At 45.9% G+C, this 14044-nt stretch overlaps 31 non-coding genes across 31 annotated transcripts; all 31 read right to left on the bottom strand.

The window, feature by feature from the left end:
* Nucleotides 1-517: 517 nt before the first annotated feature.
* TRNAA-CGC (transfer RNA alanine (anticodon CGC)) lies at nucleotides 518-589 on the bottom strand. The gene has a single exon. It is a non-coding gene; the product is annotated as a tRNA-Ala (tRNA).
* A 717-nt stretch (nucleotides 590-1306) lies between these two features.
* On the bottom strand, nucleotides 1307-1378 carry TRNAA-UGC (transfer RNA alanine (anticodon UGC)). Its single transcript has one exon. It is a non-coding gene; the product is annotated as a tRNA-Ala (tRNA).
* Nucleotides 1379-1505: 127 nt separating this feature from the next.
* On the bottom strand, nucleotides 1506-1577 carry TRNAA-UGC (transfer RNA alanine (anticodon UGC)). Its single transcript has one exon. It is a non-coding gene; the product is annotated as a tRNA-Ala (tRNA).
* Nucleotides 1578-2097: 520 nt separating this feature from the next.
* Nucleotides 2098-2169, bottom strand: TRNAA-CGC (transfer RNA alanine (anticodon CGC)). Its single transcript has one exon. It is a non-coding gene; the product is annotated as a tRNA-Ala (tRNA).
* A 127-nt stretch (nucleotides 2170-2296) lies between these two features.
* Nucleotides 2297-2368, bottom strand: TRNAA-UGC (transfer RNA alanine (anticodon UGC)). Its single transcript has one exon. It is a non-coding gene; the product is annotated as a tRNA-Ala (tRNA).
* A 520-nt stretch (nucleotides 2369-2888) lies between these two features.
* TRNAA-CGC (transfer RNA alanine (anticodon CGC)) lies at nucleotides 2889-2960 on the bottom strand. The gene has a single exon. It is a non-coding gene; the product is annotated as a tRNA-Ala (tRNA).
* Nucleotides 2961-3087: 127 nt separating this feature from the next.
* On the bottom strand, nucleotides 3088-3159 carry TRNAA-UGC (transfer RNA alanine (anticodon UGC)). Its single transcript has one exon. It is a non-coding gene; the product is annotated as a tRNA-Ala (tRNA).
* Nucleotides 3160-3679: 520 nt separating this feature from the next.
* TRNAA-CGC (transfer RNA alanine (anticodon CGC)) lies at nucleotides 3680-3751 on the bottom strand. Its single transcript has one exon. It is a non-coding gene; the product is annotated as a tRNA-Ala (tRNA).
* Nucleotides 3752-3878: 127 nt separating this feature from the next.
* TRNAA-UGC (transfer RNA alanine (anticodon UGC)) lies at nucleotides 3879-3950 on the bottom strand. The gene has a single exon. It is a non-coding gene; the product is annotated as a tRNA-Ala (tRNA).
* A 520-nt stretch (nucleotides 3951-4470) lies between these two features.
* On the bottom strand, nucleotides 4471-4542 carry TRNAA-CGC (transfer RNA alanine (anticodon CGC)). The gene has a single exon. It is a non-coding gene; the product is annotated as a tRNA-Ala (tRNA).
* A 127-nt stretch (nucleotides 4543-4669) lies between these two features.
* TRNAA-UGC (transfer RNA alanine (anticodon UGC)) lies at nucleotides 4670-4741 on the bottom strand. The gene has a single exon. It is a non-coding gene; the product is annotated as a tRNA-Ala (tRNA).
* A 520-nt stretch (nucleotides 4742-5261) lies between these two features.
* Nucleotides 5262-5333, bottom strand: TRNAA-CGC (transfer RNA alanine (anticodon CGC)). The gene has a single exon. It is a non-coding gene; the product is annotated as a tRNA-Ala (tRNA).
* Nucleotides 5334-6050: 717 nt separating this feature from the next.
* On the bottom strand, nucleotides 6051-6122 carry TRNAA-UGC (transfer RNA alanine (anticodon UGC)). The gene has a single exon. It is a non-coding gene; the product is annotated as a tRNA-Ala (tRNA).
* Nucleotides 6123-6249: 127 nt separating this feature from the next.
* Nucleotides 6250-6321, bottom strand: TRNAA-UGC (transfer RNA alanine (anticodon UGC)). The gene has a single exon. It is a non-coding gene; the product is annotated as a tRNA-Ala (tRNA).
* A 520-nt stretch (nucleotides 6322-6841) lies between these two features.
* Nucleotides 6842-6913, bottom strand: TRNAA-CGC (transfer RNA alanine (anticodon CGC)). The gene has a single exon. It is a non-coding gene; the product is annotated as a tRNA-Ala (tRNA).
* A 127-nt stretch (nucleotides 6914-7040) lies between these two features.
* Nucleotides 7041-7112, bottom strand: TRNAA-UGC (transfer RNA alanine (anticodon UGC)). The gene has a single exon. It is a non-coding gene; the product is annotated as a tRNA-Ala (tRNA).
* A 520-nt stretch (nucleotides 7113-7632) lies between these two features.
* On the bottom strand, nucleotides 7633-7704 carry TRNAA-CGC (transfer RNA alanine (anticodon CGC)). The gene has a single exon. It is a non-coding gene; the product is annotated as a tRNA-Ala (tRNA).
* Nucleotides 7705-8421: 717 nt separating this feature from the next.
* Nucleotides 8422-8493, bottom strand: TRNAA-UGC (transfer RNA alanine (anticodon UGC)). Its single transcript has one exon. It is a non-coding gene; the product is annotated as a tRNA-Ala (tRNA).
* Nucleotides 8494-8620: 127 nt separating this feature from the next.
* Nucleotides 8621-8692, bottom strand: TRNAA-UGC (transfer RNA alanine (anticodon UGC)). Its single transcript has one exon. It is a non-coding gene; the product is annotated as a tRNA-Ala (tRNA).
* Nucleotides 8693-9212: 520 nt separating this feature from the next.
* TRNAA-CGC (transfer RNA alanine (anticodon CGC)) lies at nucleotides 9213-9284 on the bottom strand. The gene has a single exon. It is a non-coding gene; the product is annotated as a tRNA-Ala (tRNA).
* A 127-nt stretch (nucleotides 9285-9411) lies between these two features.
* TRNAA-UGC (transfer RNA alanine (anticodon UGC)) lies at nucleotides 9412-9483 on the bottom strand. The gene has a single exon. It is a non-coding gene; the product is annotated as a tRNA-Ala (tRNA).
* A 520-nt stretch (nucleotides 9484-10003) lies between these two features.
* Nucleotides 10004-10075, bottom strand: TRNAA-CGC (transfer RNA alanine (anticodon CGC)). Its single transcript has one exon. It is a non-coding gene; the product is annotated as a tRNA-Ala (tRNA).
* A 127-nt stretch (nucleotides 10076-10202) lies between these two features.
* Nucleotides 10203-10274, bottom strand: TRNAA-UGC (transfer RNA alanine (anticodon UGC)). Its single transcript has one exon. It is a non-coding gene; the product is annotated as a tRNA-Ala (tRNA).
* Nucleotides 10275-10793: 519 nt separating this feature from the next.
* On the bottom strand, nucleotides 10794-10865 carry TRNAA-CGC (transfer RNA alanine (anticodon CGC)). The gene has a single exon. It is a non-coding gene; the product is annotated as a tRNA-Ala (tRNA).
* A 127-nt stretch (nucleotides 10866-10992) lies between these two features.
* Nucleotides 10993-11064, bottom strand: TRNAA-UGC (transfer RNA alanine (anticodon UGC)). The gene has a single exon. It is a non-coding gene; the product is annotated as a tRNA-Ala (tRNA).
* A 520-nt stretch (nucleotides 11065-11584) lies between these two features.
* On the bottom strand, nucleotides 11585-11656 carry TRNAA-CGC (transfer RNA alanine (anticodon CGC)). Its single transcript has one exon. It is a non-coding gene; the product is annotated as a tRNA-Ala (tRNA).
* Nucleotides 11657-11783: 127 nt separating this feature from the next.
* TRNAA-UGC (transfer RNA alanine (anticodon UGC)) lies at nucleotides 11784-11855 on the bottom strand. Its single transcript has one exon. It is a non-coding gene; the product is annotated as a tRNA-Ala (tRNA).
* A 520-nt stretch (nucleotides 11856-12375) lies between these two features.
* On the bottom strand, nucleotides 12376-12447 carry TRNAA-CGC (transfer RNA alanine (anticodon CGC)). The gene has a single exon. It is a non-coding gene; the product is annotated as a tRNA-Ala (tRNA).
* Nucleotides 12448-13166: 719 nt separating this feature from the next.
* Nucleotides 13167-13238, bottom strand: TRNAV-CAC (transfer RNA valine (anticodon CAC)). The gene has a single exon. It is a non-coding gene; the product is annotated as a tRNA-Val (tRNA).
* Nucleotides 13239-13365: 127 nt separating this feature from the next.
* Nucleotides 13366-13437, bottom strand: TRNAA-UGC (transfer RNA alanine (anticodon UGC)). Its single transcript has one exon. It is a non-coding gene; the product is annotated as a tRNA-Ala (tRNA).
* A 520-nt stretch (nucleotides 13438-13957) lies between these two features.
* TRNAA-CGC (transfer RNA alanine (anticodon CGC)) lies at nucleotides 13958-14029 on the bottom strand. Its single transcript has one exon. It is a non-coding gene; the product is annotated as a tRNA-Ala (tRNA).
* Between the last annotated feature and the right edge of the window lie 15 nt (nucleotides 14030-14044).

Below are 14044 nucleotides of genomic sequence, written 5' to 3'. Positions count from 1 at the left end.
ATTTGCACCACTTTCAGAAACTTGCAGGAAACGGGTCAAGATTTTTGCAGACAAGGGTTGGCTTTTTTTCAAATCGCTGAACCACCTTGAGAAAAAAACTCTGTGAATTCTTAGAGATACATCAGGGGACCTATTCAAGCTTCCGGCACGACACTCCAACTCGGTTTTAGGATGATACCAAGTAGAGACTCTGAAGCTTGTCCTTAATGCAAAGCTATTGCACATTTCCCACTTTAATCAGGCTAGAGAAAGTTTCCTATATTTGCCTGTGCTATTGATTTGTGCAAAGTTTGTTGAAAGTCCAGTTCCCATTGAAAACATTTTACTGGGTGGTAAAGTGTTGCCCTTGCCTTAGGTTGCATGCAGTCTTTAGAATCTGCCGCGGCAAAAAGCCTCGTCCTGCTATGTGACCTGGCAAAGAAGCCAGTTTAAGCGTCAAAGATTCCTTGCGAGTCTTGACGACACTACTAAGCGTGAGTGTGTTTGCTAAAGCTTTCTAGCCATATTAGGAAAAGTTTGGAGATGCTGGGGGTTGAACCCAGGACCTCATACATGCGAAGCATGCGCTCTACCACTGAGCTACATCCCCAAAAGTCTCCTAGTGGGATGGAGCACTGACAAGTAATTCTTTCACCGAGTGACTGCAGGAACCACATAAGGAGAAGGAAAAGTAGTCACCTGTAGGAAGTGCGTCCTTTGCACGTAAACCCAGGCCATGTTGATGCTGGGGATTGAACCCGGGGCCTCACACATGCAAAGCGTGCGCTCTACCACTGAGCTACATCCCCGTTATTTGCACCACTTTCAGAAACTTGCAGGAAACGGGTCAAGATTTTTGCAGACAAGGGTTGGCATTTATTCAAATCGCTAAACCACCTTGAGAAAAAAACTCTGTGAATTCTTAGAGATACATCAGCGGACCTATTCAAGCTTCCGGCACGACACTCCAACTCGGTTTTAGGATGATACCAAGTAGAGACTCTGAAGCTTGTCCTTAATGCAAAGCTATTGCACATTTCCCACTTTAATCAGGCTAGAGAAAGTTTCCTATATTTGCCTGTGCTATTGATTTGTGCAAAGTTTGTTGAAAGTCCAGTTCCCATTGAAAACATTTTACTGGGTGGTAAAGTGTTGCCCTTGCCTTAGGTTGCATGCAGTCTTTAGAATCTGCCACGGCAAAAAGCCTCATCCTGCTATGTGACCTGGCAAAGAAGCCAGTTTAAGCGTCAAATATTCCTTGCGAGTCTTGACGACACTACTAAGCGTGAGTGTTTGCTAAAGCTTTCTAGCCATATTAGGGAAAGTTTGGAGATGCTGGGGGTTGAACCCAGGACCTCATACATGCAAAGCATGCACTCTACCACTGAGCTACATCTCCAAAAGTCTCCTAGTGGGATGGAGCACTGACAAGTAATTCTTTCACCGAGTGACTGCAGGAACCACATAAGGAGAAGGAAAAGTAGTCACCTGTAGGAAGTGCGTCCTTTGCACGTAAACCCAGGCCATGGAGATGCCGGGGATTGAACCCGGGGCCTCACACATGCAAAGCGTGCGCTCTACCACTGAGCTACATCCCCGTTATTTGCACCACTTTCAGAAACTTGCAGGAAACGGGTCAAGATTTTTGCAGACAAGGGTTGGCTTTTTTTCAAATCGCTGAACCACCTTGAGAAAAAAACTCTGTGAATTCTTAGAGATACATCAGCGGACCTATTCAAGCTTCCGGCACGACACTCCAACTCGGTTTTAGGATGATACCAAGTAGAGACTCTGAAGCTTGTCCTTAATGCAAAGCTATTGCACATTTCCCACTTTAATCAGGCTAGAGAAAGTTTCCTATATTTGCCTGTGCTATTGATTTGTGCAAAGTTTGTTGAAAGTCCAGTTCCCATTGAAAACATTTTACTGGGTGGTAAAGTGTTGCCCTTGCCTTAGGTTGCATGCAGTCTTTAGAATCTGTCGCGGCAAAAAGCCTCGTCCTGCTATGTGACCTGGCAAAGAAGCCAGTTTAAGCGTCAAAGATTTCTGGCGAGTCTTTACGACACTACTAAGCGTGAGTGTGTTTGCTAAAGCTTTCTAGCCATATTAGGAAAAGTTTGGAGATGCTGGGGGTTGAACCCAGGACCTCATACATGCGAAGCATGCGCTCTACCACTGAGCTACATCCCCAAAAGTCTCCTAGTGGGATGGAGCACTGACAAGTAATTCTTTCACCGAGTGACTGCAGGAACCACATAAGGAGAAGGAAAAGTAGTCACCTGTAGGAAGTGCGTCCTTTGCACGTAAACCCAGGCCATGGAGATGCTGGGGATTGAACCCGGGGCCTCACACATGCAAAGCGTGCGCTCTACCACTGAGCTACATCCCCGTTATTTGCACCACTTTCAGAAACTTGCAGGAAACGGGTCAAGATTTTTGCAGACAAGGGTTGGCTTTTTTTCAAATCGCTGAACCACCTTGAGAAAAAAACTCTGTGAATTCTTAGAGATACATCAGCTGACCAATTCAAGCTTCCGGCACGACACTCCAACTCGGTTTTCTGATGATACCAAGTAGAGACTCTGAAGCTTGTCCTTAATGCAAAGCTATTGCACATTTCCCACTTTAATCAGGCTAGAGAAAGTTTCCTATATTTGCCTGTGCTATTGATTTGTGCAAAGTTTGTTGAAAGTCCAGTTCCCATTGAAAACATTTTACTGGGTGGTAAAGTGTTGCCCTTGCCTTAGGTTGCATGCAGTCTTTAGAATCTGCCGCGGCAAAAAGCCTCGTCCTGCTATGTGACCTGGCAAAGAAGCCAGTTTAAGCGTCAAAGATTCCTTGCGAGTCTTGACGACACTACTAAGCGTGAGTGTGTTTGCTAAAGCTTTCTAGCCATATTAGGAAAAGTTTGGAGATGCTGGGGGTTGAACCCAGGACCTCATACATGCGAAGCATGCGCTCTACCACTGAGCTACATCCCCAAAAGTCTCCTAGTGGGATGGAGCACTGACAAGTAATTCTTTCAACGAGTGACTGCAGGAACCACATAAGGAGAAGGAAAAGTAGTCACCTGTAGGAAGTGCGTCCTTTGCACGTAAACCCAGGCCATGGAGATGCTGGGGATTGAACCCGGGGCCTCACACATGCAAAGCGTGCGCTCTACCACTGAGCTACATCCCCGTTATTTGCACCACTTTCAGAAACTTGCAGGAAACGGGTCAAGATTTTTGCAGACAAGGGTTGGCATTTATTCAAATCGCTGAACCACCTTGAGAAAAAAACTCTGTGAATTCTTAGAGATACATCAGCTGTCCTATTCAAGCTTCCGGCACGACACTCCAACTCGGTTTTAGGATGATACCAAGTAGAGACTCTGAAGCTTGTCCTTAATGCAAAGCTATTGCACATTTCCCACTTTAATCAGGCTAGAGAAAGTTTCCTATATTTGCCTGTGCTATTGATTTGTGCAAAGTTTGTTGAAAGTCCAGTTCCCATTGAAAACATTTTACTGGGTGGTAAAGTGTTGCCCTTGCCTTAGGTTGCATGCAGTCTTTAGAATCTGCTGCGACAAAAAGCCTCGTCCTGCTATGTGACCTGGCAAAGAAGCCAGTTTAAGCGTCAAAGATTCCTTGCGAGTCTTGACGACACTACTAAGCGTGAGTGTGTTTGCTAAAGCTTTCTAGCCATATTAGGAAAAGTTTGGAGATGCTGGGGGTTGAACCCAGGACCTCATACATGCGAAGCATGCGCTCTACCACTGAGCTACATCCTCAAAAGTCTCCCAGTGGGATGGAGCACTGACAAGTAATTCTTTCACCGAGTGACTGCAGGAACCACATAAGGAGAAGGAAAAGTAGTCACCTGTAGGAAGTGCGTCCTTTGCACGTAAACCCAGGCCATGGAGATGCCGGGGATTGAACCCGGGGCCTCACACATGCAAAGCGTGCGCTCTACCACTGAGCTACATCCCCGTTATTTGCACCACTTTCAGAAACTTGCAGGAAACGGGTCAAGATTTTTGCAGACAAGGGTTGGCTTTTTTTCAAATCGCTGAACCACCTTGAGAAAAAAACTCTGTGAATTCTTAGAGATACATCAGCTGACCAATTCAAGCTTCCGGCACGACACTCCAACTCGGTTTTAGGATGATACCAAGTAGAGACTCTGAAGCTTGTCCTTAATGCAAAGCTATTGCACATTTCCCACTTTAATCAGGCTAGAGAAAGTTTCCTATATTTGCCTGTGCTATTGATTTGTGCAAAGTTTGTTGAAAGTCCAGTTCCCATTGAAAACATTTTACTGGGTGGTAAAGTGTTGCCCTTGCCTTAGGTTGCATGCAGTCTTTAGAATCTGCTGCGACAAAAAGCCTCGTCCTGCTATGTGACCTGGCAAAGAAGCCAGTTTAAGCGTCAAAGATTCCTTGCGAGTCTTGACGACACTACTAAGCGTGAGTGTGTTTGCTAAAGCTTTCTAGCCATATTAGGAAAAGTTTGGAGATGCTGGGGGTTGAACCCAGGACCTCATACATGCGAAGCATGCGCTCTACCACTGAGCTACATCCTCAAAAGTCTCCCAGTGGGATGGAGCACTGACAAGTAATTCTTTCACCGAGTGACTGCAGGAACCACATAAGGAGAAGGAAAAGTAGTCACCTGTAGGAAGTGCGTCCTTTGCACGTAAACCCAGGCCATGGAGATGCCGGGGATTGAACCCGGGGCCTCACACATGCAAAGCGTGCGCTCTACCACTGAGCTACATCCCCGTTATTTGCACCACTTTCAGAAACTTGCAGGAAACGGGTCAAGATTTTTGCAGACAAGGGTTGGCTTTTTTTCAAATCGCTGAACCACCTTGAGAAAAAAACTCTGTGAATTCTTAGAGATACATCAGCTGACCAATTCAAGCTTCCGGCACGACACTCCAACTCGGTTTTCTGATGATACCAAGTAGAGACTCTGAAGCTTGTCCTTAATGCAAAGCTATTGCACATTTCCCACTTTAATCAGGCTAGAGAAAGTTTCCTATATTTGCCTGTGCTATTGATTTGTGCAAAGTTTGTTGAAAGTCCAGTTCCCATTGAAAACATTTTACTGGGTGGTAAAGTGTTGCCCTTGCCTTAGGTTGCATGCAGTCTTTAGAATCTGCCGCGGCAAAAAGCCTCGTCCTGCTATGTGACCTGGCAAAGAAGCCAGTTTAAGCGTCAAAGATTCCTTGCGAGTCTTGACGACACTACTAAGCGTGAGTGTGTTTGCTAAAGCTTTCTAGCCATATTAGGAAAAGTTTGGAGATGCTGGGGGTTGAACCCAGGACCTCATACATGCGAAGCATGCGCTCTACCACTGAGCTACATCCCCAAAAGTCTCCTAGTGGGATGGAGCACTGACAAGTAATTCTTTCACCGAGTGACTGCAGGAACCACATAAGGAGAAGGAAAAGTAGTCACCTGTAGGAAGTGCGTCCTTTGCACGTAAACCCAGGCCATCGAGATGCCGGGGATTGAACCCGGGGCCTCAAACATGCAAAGCGTGCGCTCTACCACTGAGCTACATCCCAGTTATTTGCACCACTTTCAGAAACTTGCAGGAAACGGGTCAAGATTTTTGCAGACAAGGGTTGGCATTTATTCAAATCGCTGAACCACCTTGAGAAAAAAACTCTGTGAATTCTTAGAGATACATCAGCTGACCTATTCAAGCTTCCGGCACGACACTCCAACTCGGTTTTCTGATGATAACAAGTAGAGACTCTGAAGCTTGTCTTTAATGCAAAGCTATTGCACATTTCCCACTTTAATCAGGCTAGAGAAAGTTTCCTATATTTGCCTGTGCTATTGATTTGTGCAAAGTTTGTTGAAAGTCCAGTTCCCATTGAAAACATTTTACTGGGTGGTAACGTGTTGCCCTTGCCTTAGGTTGCATGCAGTCTTTAGAATCTGCCACGGCAAAAAGCCTCATCCTGCTATGTGACCTGGCAAAGAAGCCAGTTTAAGCGTCAAATATTCCTTGCGAGTCTTGACGACACTACTAAGCGTGAGTGTTTGCTAAAGCTTTCTAGCCACATTAGGGAAAGTTTGGAGATGCTGGGGGTTGAACCCAGGACCTCATACATGCAAAGCATGCACTCTACCACTGAGCTACATCTCCAAAAGTCTCCTAGTGGGATGGAGCACTGACAAGTAATTCTTTCACCGAGTGACTGCAGGAACCACATAAGGAGAAGGAAAAGTAGTCACCTGTAGGAAGTGCGTCCTTTGCACGTAAACCCAGGCCATGGAGATGCCGGGGATTGAACCCGGGGCCTCACACATGCAAAGCGTGCGCTCTACCACTGAGCTACATCCCCGTTATTTGCACCACTTTCAGAAACTTGCAGGAAACGGGTCAAGATTTTTGCAGACAAGGGTTGGCTTTTTTTCAAATCGCTGAACCACCTTGAGAAAAAAACTCTGTGAATTCTTAGAGATACATCAGGGGACCTATTCAAGCTTCCGGCACGACACTCCAACTCGGTTTTAGGATGATACCAAGTAGAGACTCTGAAGCTTGTCCTTAATGCAAAGCTATTGCACATTTCCCACTTTAATCAGGCTAGAGAAAGTTTCCTATATTTGCCTGTGCTATTGATTTGTGCAAAGTTTGTTGAAAGTCCAGTTCCCATTGAAAACATTTTACTGGGTGGTAAAGTGTTGCCCTTGCCTTAGGTTGCATGCAGTCTTTAGAATCTGCAGCGGCAAAAAGCCTCGTCCTGCTATGTGACCTGGCAAAGAAGCCAGTTTAAGCGTCAAAGATTCCTTGCGAGTCTTGACGACACTACTAAGCGTGAGTGTGTTTGCTAAAGCTTTCTAGCCATATTAGGAAAAGTTTGGAGATGCTGGGGGTTGAACCCAGGACCTCATACATGCGAAGCATGCGCTCTACCACTGAGCTACATCCCCAAAAGTCTCCTAGTGGGATGGAGCACTGACAAGTAATTCTTTCACCGAGTGACTGCAGGAACCACATAAGGAGAAGGAAAAGTAGTCACCTGTAGGAAGTGCGTCCTTTGCACGTAAACCCAGGCCATGGAGATGCCGGGGATTGAACCCGGGGCCTCACACATGCAAAGCGTGCGCTCTACCACTGAGCTACATCCCCGTTATTTGCACCACTTTCAGAAACTTGCAGGAAACGGGTCAAGATTTTTGCAGACAAGGGTTGGCTTTTTTTCAAATCGCTGAACCACCTTGAGAAAAAAACTCTGTGAATTCTTAGAGATACATCAGCTGACCAATTCAAGCTTCCGGCACGACACTCCAACTCGGTTTTCTGATGATACCAAGTAGAGACTCTGAAGCTTGTCCTTAATGCAAAGCTATTGCACATTTCCCACTTTAATCAGGCTAGAGAAAGTTTCCTATATTTGCCTGTGCTATTGATTTGTGCAAAGTTTGTTGAAAGTCCAGTTCCCATTGAAAACATTTTACTGGGTGGTAAAGTGTTGCCCTTGCCTTAGGTTGCATGCAGTCTTTAGAATCTGCCGCGGCAAAAAGCCTCGTCCTGCTATGTGACCTGGCAAAGAAGCCAGTTTAAGCGTCAAAGATTCCTTGCGAGTCTTGACGACACTACTAAGCGTGAGTGTGTTTGCTAAAGCTTTCTAGCCATATTAGGAAAAGTTTGGAGATGCTGGGGGTTGAACCCAGGACCTCATACATGCGAAGCATGCGCTCTACCACTGAGCTACATCCCCAAAAGTCTCCTAGTGGGATGGAGCACTGACAAGTAATTCTTTCACCGAGTGACTGCAGGAACCACATAAGGAGAAGGAAAAGTAGTCACCTGTAGGAAGTGCGTCCTTTGCACGTAAACCCAGGCCATCGAGATGCCGGGGATTGAACCCGGGGCCTCAAACATGCAAAGCGTGCGCTCTACCACTGAGCTACATCCCAGTTATTTGCACCACTTTCAGAAACTTGCAGGAAACGGGTCAAGATTTTTGCAGACAAGGGTTGGCATTTATTCAAATCGCTGAACCACCTTGAGAAAAAAACTCTGTGAATTCTTAGAGATACATCAGCTGACCTATTCAAGCTTCCGGCACGACACTCCAACTCGGTTTTCTGATGATAACAAGTAGAGACTCTGAAGCTTGTCTTTAATGCAAAGCTATTGCACATTTCCCACTTTAATCAGGCTAGAGAAAGTTTCCTATATTTGCCTGTGCTATTGATTTGTGCAAAGTTTGTTGAAAGTCCAGTTCCCATTGAAAACATTTTACTGGGTGGTAACGTGTTGCCCTTGCCTTAGGTTGCATGCAGTCTTTAGAATCTGCCACGGCAAAAAGCCTCATCCTGCTATGTGACCTGGCAAAGAAGCCAGTTTAAGCGTCAAATATTCCTTGCGAGTCTTGACGACACTACTAAGCGTGAGTGTTTGCTAAAGCTTTCTAGCCACATTAGGGAAAGTTTGGAGATGCTGGGGGTTGAACCCAGGACCTCATACATGCAAAGCATGCACTCTACCACTGAGCTACATCTCCAAAAGTCTCCTAGTGGGATGGAGCACTGACAAGTAATTCTTTCACCGAGTGACTGCAGGAACCACATAAGGAGAAGGAAAAGTAGTCACCTGTAGGAAGTGCGTCCTTTGCACGTAAACCCAGGCCATGGAGATGCCGGGGATTGAACCCGGGGCCTCACACATGCAAAGCGTGCGCTCTACCACTGAGCTACATCCCCGTTATTTGCACCACTTTCAGAAACTTGCAGGAAACGGGTCAAGATTTTTGCAGACAAGGGTTGGCTTTTTTTCAAATCGCTGAACCACCTTGAGAAAAAAACTCTGTGAATTCTTAGAGATACATCAGGGGACCTATTCAAGCTTCCGGCACGACACTCCAACTCGGTTTTAGGATGATACCAAGTAGAGACTCTGAAGCTTGTCCTTAATGCAAAGCTATTGCACATTTCCCACTTTAATCAGGCTAGAGAAAGTTTCCTATATTTGCCTGTGCTATTGATTTGTGCAAAGTTTGTTGAAAGTCCAGTTCCCATTGAAAACATTTTACTGGGTGGTAAAGTGTTGCCCTTGCCTTAGGTTGCATGCAGTCTTTAGAATCTGCAGCGGCAAAAAGCCTCGTCCTGCTATGTGACCTGGCAAAGAAGCCAGTTTAAGCGTCAAAGATTCCTTGCGAGTCTTGACGACACTACTAAGCGTGAGTGTGTTTGCTAAAGCTTTCTAGCCATATTAGGAAAAGTTTGGAGATGCTGGGGGTTGAACCCAGGACCTCATACATGCGAAGCATGCGCTCTACCACTGAGCTACATCCCCAAAAGTCTCCTAGTGGGATGGAGCACTGACAAGTAATTCTTTCACCGAGTGACTGCAGGAACCACATAAGGAGAAGGAAAAGTAGTCACCTGTAGGAAGTGCGTCCTTTGCACGTAAACCCAGGCCATGGAGATGCTGGGGATTGAACCCGGGGCCTCACACATGCAAAGCGTGCGCTCTACCACTGAGCTACATCCCCGTTATTTGCACCACTTTCAGAAACTTGCAGGAAACGGGTCAAGATTTTTGCAGACAAGGGTTGGCATTTATTAAAATCGCTAAACCACCTTGAGAAAAAAACTCTGTGAATTCTTAGAGATACATCAGCGGACCTATTCAAGCTTCCGGCACGACACTCCAACTCGGTTTTAGGATGATACCAAGTAGAGACTCTGAAGCTTGTCCTTAATGCAAAGCTATTGCACATTTCCCACTTTAATCAGGCTAGAGAAAGTTTCCTATATTTGCCTGTGCTATTGATTTGTGCAAAGTTTGTTGAAAGTCCAGTTCCCATTGAAAACATTTTACTGGGTGGTAAAGTGTTGACCTTGCCTTAGGTTGCATGCAGTCTTTAGAATCTGCTGCGACAAAAAGCCTCGTCCTGCTATGTGACCTGGCAAAGAAGCCAGTTTAAGCGTCAAAGATTCCTTGCGAGTCTTGACGACACTACTAAGCGTGAGTGTGTTTGCTAAAGCTTTCTAGCCATATTAGGAAAAGTTTGGAGATGCTGGGGGTTGAACCCAGGACCTCATACATGCGAAGCATGCGCTCTACCACTGAGCTACATCCCCAAAAGTCTCCCAGTGGGATGGAGCACTGACAAGTAATTCTTTCACCGAGTGACTGCAGGAACCACATAAGGAGAAGGAAAAGTAGTCACCTGTAGGAAGTGCGTCCTTTGCACGTAAACCCAGGCCATGGAGATGCCGGGGATTGAACCCGGGGCCTCACACATGCAAAGCGTGCGCTCTACCACTGAGCTACATCCCCGTTATTTGCACCACTTTCAGAAACTTGCAGGAAACGGGTCAAGATTTTTGCAGACAAGGGTTGGCTTTTTTTCAAATCGCTGAACCACCTTGAGAAAAAACTCTGTGAATTCTTAGAGATACATCAGCTGACCAATTCAAGCTTCCGGCACGACACTCCAACTCGGTTTTCTGATGATACCAAGTAGAGACTCTGAAGCTTGTCCTTAATGCAAAGCTATTGCACATTTCCCACTTTAATCAGGCTAGAGAAAGTTTCCTATATTTGCCTGTGCTATTGATTTGTGCAAAGTTTGTTGAAAGTCCAGTTCCCATTGAAAACATTTTACTGGGTGGTAAAGTGTTGCCCTTGCCTTAGGTTGCATGCAGTCTTTAGAATCTGCCGCGGCAAAAAGCCTCGTCCTGCTATGTGACCTGGCAAAGAAGCCAGTTTAAGCGTCAAAGATTCCTTGCGAGTCTTGACGACACTACTAAGCGTGAGTGTGTTTGCTAAAGCTTTCTAGCCATATTAGGAAAAGTTTGGAGATGCTGGGGGTTGAACCCAGGACCTCATACATGCGAAGCATGCGCTCTACCACTGAGCTACATCCCCAAAAGTCTCCTAGTGGGATGGAGCACTGACAAGTAATTCTTTCAACGAGTGACTGCAGGAACCACATAAGGAGAAGGAAAAGTAGTCACCTGTAGGAAGTGCGTCCTTTGCACGTAAACCCAGGCCATGGAGATGCTGGGGATTGAACCCGGGGCCTCACACATGCAAAGCGTGCGCTCTACCACTGAGCTACATCCCCGTTATTTGCACCACTTTCAGAAACTTGCAGGAAACGGGTCAAGATTTTTGCAGACAAGGGTTGGCATTTATTCAAATCGCTGAACCACCTTGAGAAAAAAACTCTGTGAATTCTTAGAGATACATCAGCTGTCCTATTCAAGCTTCCGGCACGACACTCCAACTCGGTTTTAGGATGATACCAAGTAGAGACTCTGAAGCTTGTCCTTAATGCAAAGCTATTGCACATTTCCCACTTTAATCAGGCTAGAGAAAGTTTCCTATATTTGCCTGTGCTATTGATTTGTGCAAAGTTTGTTGAAAGTCCAGTTCCCATTGAAAACATTTTACTGGGTGGTAAAGTGTTGCCCTTGCCTTAGGTTGCATGCAGTCTTTAGAATCTGCTGCGACAAAAAGCCTCGTCCTGCTATGTGACCTGGCAAAGAAGCCAGTTTAAGCGTCAAAGATTCCTTGCGAGTCTTGACGACACTACTAAGCGTGAGTGTGTTTGCTAAAGCTTTCTAGCCATATTAGGAAAAGTTTGGAGATGCTGGGGGTTGAACCCAGGACCTCATACATGCGAAGCATGCGCTCTACCACTGAGCTACATCCTCAAAAGTCTCCCAGTGGGATGGAGCACTGACAAGTAATTCTTTCACCGAGTGACTGCAGGAACCACATAAGGAGAAGGAAAAGTAGTCACCTGTAGGAAGTGCGTCCTTTGCACGTAAACCCAGGCCATGGAGATGCCGGGGATTGAACCCGGGGCCTCACACATGCAAAGCGTGCGCTCTACCACTGAGCTACATCCCCGTTATGTGCACCACTTTCAGAAACTTGCAGGAAACGGGTCAAGATTTTTGCAGACAAGGGTTGGCTTTTTTTCAAATCGCTGAACCACCTTGAGAAAAAAACTCTGTGAATTCTTAGAGATACATCAGCTGACCAATTCAAGCTTCCGGCACGACACTCCAACTCGGTTTTCTGATGATACCAAGTAGAGACTCTGAAGCTTGTCCTTAATGCAAAGCTATTGCACATTTCCCACTTTAATCAGGCTAGAGAAAGTTTCCTATATTTGCCTGTGCTATTGATTTGTGCAAAGTTTGTTGAAAGTCCAGTTCCCATTGAAAACATTTTACTGGGTGGTAAAGTGTTGCCCTTGCCTTAGGTTGCATGCAGTCTTTAGAATCTGCCGTGGCAAAAAGCCTCGTCCTGCTATGTGACCTGGCAAAGAAGCCAGTTTAAGCGTCAAAGATTCCTTGCGAGTCTTGACGACACTACTAAGCGTGAGTGTGTTTGCTAAAGCTTTCTAGCCATATTAGGAAAAGTTTGGAGATGCTGGGGGTTGAACCCAGGACCTCATACATGCGAAGCATGCGCTCTACCACTGAGCTACATCCCCAAAAGTCTCCTAGTGGGATGGAGCACTGACAAGTAATTCTTTCACCGAGTGACTGCAGGAACCACATAAGGAGAAGGAAAAGTAGTCACCTGTAGGAAGTGCGTCCTTTGCACGTAAACCCAGGCCATCGAGATGCCGGGGATTGAACCCGGGGCCTCAAACATGCAAAGCGTGCGCTCTACCACTGAGCTACATCCCAGTTATTTGCACCACTTTCAGAAACTTGCAGGAAACGGGTCAAGATTTTTGCAGACAAGGGTTGGCATTTATTCAAATCGCTGAACCACCTTGAGAAAAAAACTCTGTGAATTCTTAGAGATACATCAGCTGACCTATTCAAGCTTCCGGCACGACACTCCAACTCGGTTTTCTGATGATACCAAGTAGAGACTCTGAAGCTTGTCCTTAATGCAAAGCTATTGCACATTTCCCACTTTAATCAGGCTAGAGAAAGTTTCCTATATTTGCCTGTGCTATTGATTTGTGCAAAGTTTGTTGAAAGTCCAGTTCCCATTGAAAACATTTTACTGGGTGGTAAAGTGTTGCCCTTGCCTTAGGTTGCATGCAGTCTTTAGAATCTGCTGCGGCAAAAAGCCTCGTCCTGCTATGTGACCTGGCAAAGAAGCCAGTTTAAGCGTCAAAGATTCCTTGCGAGTCTTGACGACACTACTAAGCGTGAGTGTGTTTGCTAAAGCTTTCTAGCCATATTAGGAAAAGTTTGGAGATGCTGGGGGTTGAACCCAGGACCTCATACATGTGAAGCATGCGCTCTACCACTGAGCTACATCCCCAAAAGTCTCGTAGTGGGATGGAGAACTGACAAGTAATTCTTTCACCGAGTGACTGCAGGAACCACATAAGGAGAAGGAAAAGTAGTCACCTGTAGGAAGTGCGTCCTTTGCACGTAAACCCAGGCCATGGAGATGCCGGGGATTGAACCCGGGGCCTCACACATGCAAGGCGTGCACTCTGCCACTGAGCTACATCCCCGTTATTTGCACCACTTTCAGAAACTTGCAGGAAACGGGTCAAGATTTTTGCAGACAAGGGTTGGCATTTATTCAAATCGCTGAACCACCTTGAGAAAAAAACTCTGTGAATTCTTAGAGATACATCAGCTGACCTATTCAAGCTTCCGGCACGACACTCCAACTCGGTTTTCTGATGATACCAAGTAGAGACTCTGAAGCTTGTCCTTAATGCAAAGCTATTGCACATTTCCCACTTTAATCAGGCTAGAGAAAGTTTCCTATATTTGCCTGTGCTATTGATTTGTGCAAAGTTTGTTGAAAGTCCAGTTCCCATTGAAAACATTTTACTGGGTGGTAAAGTGTTGCCCTTGCCTTAGGTTGCATGCAGTCTTTAGAATCTGCTGCGGCAAAAAGCCTCGTCCTGCTATGTGACCTGGCAAAGAAGCCAGTTTAAGCGTCAAAGATTCCTTGCGAGTCTTGACGACACTACTAAGCGTGAGTGTGTTTGCTAAAGCTTTCTAGCCATATTAGGAAAAGTTTGGAGATGCTGGGGGTTGAACCCAGGACCTCATACATGCGAAGCATGCGCTCTACCACTGAGCTACATCCCCAAAAGTCTCCCAGTG

The sequence above is a fragment of the Ranitomeya variabilis genome, chromosome 1 (genome assembly GCF_051348905.1).
Source record: "Ranitomeya variabilis isolate aRanVar5 chromosome 1, aRanVar5.hap1, whole genome shotgun sequence".
Classification (NCBI taxonomy): domain Eukaryota; kingdom Metazoa; phylum Chordata; class Amphibia; order Anura; family Dendrobatidae; genus Ranitomeya; species Ranitomeya variabilis.
The sequence above is the reverse complement of the archived record's forward strand: the minus strand, read 5'-3'. Positions and strand labels throughout refer to the sequence as shown.